Genomic DNA, 2,732 nt, shown 5'->3' with positions numbered 1-2,732 from the left:
CATTGGAGAGCGTAAGGATTAAACAGACCATCATTTGCACATACAATTTGCATGCACCGCTGGCGGCCTTTGTCCACGCGGTTAGCAGGCCAATTCCCGCTGGAGCTGGACCTCGCTAGCTTATTCATCAATCAATACAACGTATGTGAAACGAGCTCCAAGTCAACGAATGTCCGATCGAGCTGTGTGAGCTTCGTGGAGCACTGGATCTCACTCACCTACCTACTCTCCATGTTACTGTCGGCTGACTTCTTGCACGTCTCACAATGCAACGTGCGCCACCAGCTCCCATAACATGCATTCCACGGCCGGCGCCGCTATATATAGGCATGCAAGACGGCAGCTTTTCTTCAGTCGTCCATCGCTCGCTCCGAGCTTAATTACTTGCCCTCCATCTCTTCTCTACCAGTCTGAGATCAGGACCAGGAGGAATTAAGCGACGATGATGAGCCCTAGTAAGCTCGCCGTCCTCACTGTTTTCGCCCTGCTCGGCTCCGTGTCATGCCAGGGCGGAGGCTACTCACCATCTTCGGCTCCGAGCACACCGCCCCCACCACCACCCGTTTACCTGCCTCCGGCCACCCCGTCACCTCCTCCTATCGCTCCAGTGCCCATGTCCCCACCCACTTATCCTCCACCAAGCCCAAGCCCAAGCCCGCCCACTCCTGCCCCTGTGCCCACACCCGTCCCTTCTTATCCTCCTCCTCCTCTGACCCCGACGAACCCACCTCCAAGCTCGAGCCCACCCGCGCCTACGCCCGCACCCCCACCACCCAGCCCAGGGACGCAACTCGTGGTCGGATACTACAAGAACAAGTGCGGCGCTTACGTGGATGTGGAGGCCGTCATCAAGAAGCACGTCAATGCCACTGATGCTGGCATGCAGGCCGGGCTTGTCCGTCTCTTCTTCCACGACTGCTTCGTCCGTGTAAGACTAAAGCCCCCTTTGGCATGGCTCATCCAAAACGGCTTCACCGGTGAAGCAAAAAAAAAACTAACTTTTCTCGGCTTCTAGTTCATTTTAACCCCGGCTTACAAAACAGCTTTATGCTACAAGTACTTCGATTTACGCAAAATAGATGAAGCCGAAGCCGGCATAAGCCGTGCCAAAAAGGCCCTAACATTTCTCCATTGATCAAAAGCTAGCCATGCCCTACGTATTATGCATGCATGCATGCGATGCGATGCGACAATAATGAGTAATGACATTGCGATGGAGGATGGACATGTGATGTGATGTATGGTTTCTGCAGGGATGCGACGCCTCCGTCCTCATCGACACGTTCAGCAACGACACCAGCCTGACTCCGGAGAAGTTCGGCCCGCCCAACTTCCCCAGCCTGCGCGGCTACGAGGTGATCGACGCGGCCAAGGCAGAGCTCGAGGCGGCGTGCCCCGGCAAGGTCTCGTGCGCGGACCATCGTCGCCTACGCCGCCCGCGACGCGTCCTACTTCCTCAGCGGCGGCAACATCAGATTCGCGATGCCCGCGGGCCGCTACGACGGCAATGTCTCCCTCGCCAACGAGACCCTGCCGAACCTGCCCCCGCCGTTTGCCAGCTTCGACCGGCTCGTCAAGATGTTCGCCGACAAGGGGCTCGACTACTCCGACATGATCACGCTCTCCGGCGCGCACAGCATCGGCCGCTCCCACTGCTCCTCCTTCAAGGACCGCCTCCCACCCAGCAACACCTCCGACATGGACCCGGCGTTCGCCGCCACGCTGCAGGCTAGCTGCGCGTCGCCCAACAGCACCGACAACACGGTGATGCAGGACGCCGTGACCCCCGACGTCCTGGACAACCAGTACTACAAGAACGTGGTGGCCCACAAGGTTCTCTTCACGTCGGACGCCGCCCTCACCACAAACTTCTCATCGAACAACCTTGTGCGCGCCTACGCGAACTTCGTCCCCTATCTGTGGCAGAACAAGTTTGCCAAGGCCATGGTGAAAATGGGCGGCGTCGAGGTCAAGAACGCCGCCAACGGGGAGATCAGGACCAACTGCCGCAAAGTCAACGGCAGGTCGTGATCGATCAGATGGCCCGTCGGGCTTGGGCTTGTCCCCTCTACTTTAGACTCAAACTCTGACCATCTGACGCCTCAGATGAGTGGAGAATAAATAAGCATTCTTTGCATGCCGGACTTTCAGTTTCCCAGTCTTTAGACCAAAGTCTTTCTAATTCTCGTCTTCTAAATCATAGAGTTATTTTTATAAAAACCGCTTTCTAAATCTTTTCACTCTACAACAGTTTTTCTATATCTCGTGTACACTTTAGAGAGTCATTCTCATAGTTTATTTTTGGCTAACGAAAAATCAGAAATAGAAGATAACTATATTTGCATAACCATTTAGACAAGCTGTTAGAGGGTAATTTTTCACCAAAATCTCTATTCCTAGGATTTAGGAAGGATATACACTACCGGAGACTGTTTAGTTACCGAGTGCCCCGACAATTACCGAGTGTCAAAAGTCGGGGCACTCGGAACACATTATTTACCGAGTGCCAACACTAGGAAAATAAAAACACCCGGTAGTCGACAGCTTTACCGAGTACACACACTCGGTAAATTAAGACACTCGGTAAAACCACAAGTTTACCGAAGGGACGCACTCGGTAAAACAGCCACTCGGTATTGAGGTGCCACGTCACCTACGATAGCAACCGTGCGCCAAACGGCGTCACGGCATGACATGTTTACCGAGTGTTATGAGCATACACTCGGCAAACA

At 54.2% G+C, this 2,732-nt stretch overlaps 1 pseudogene; it reads left to right on the top strand.

Moving 5' to 3' along the window:
* The first annotated feature begins 445 nt into the window (after positions 1-445).
* On the top strand, positions 446-2,031 carry LOC136547324 (peroxidase 2-like; annotated as a pseudogene).
* Positions 2,032-2,732: the final 701 nt, after the last annotated feature.

The sequence above is a fragment of the Miscanthus floridulus genome, chromosome 3, assembly GCF_019320115.1.
Source record: "Miscanthus floridulus cultivar M001 chromosome 3, ASM1932011v1, whole genome shotgun sequence".
NCBI classification, from domain to species: Eukaryota; Viridiplantae; Streptophyta; class Magnoliopsida; order Poales; family Poaceae; genus Miscanthus; species Miscanthus floridulus.
Note: the sequence above shows the minus strand (reverse complement) of the source record. Positions and strands in the feature narration are given on the sequence as shown.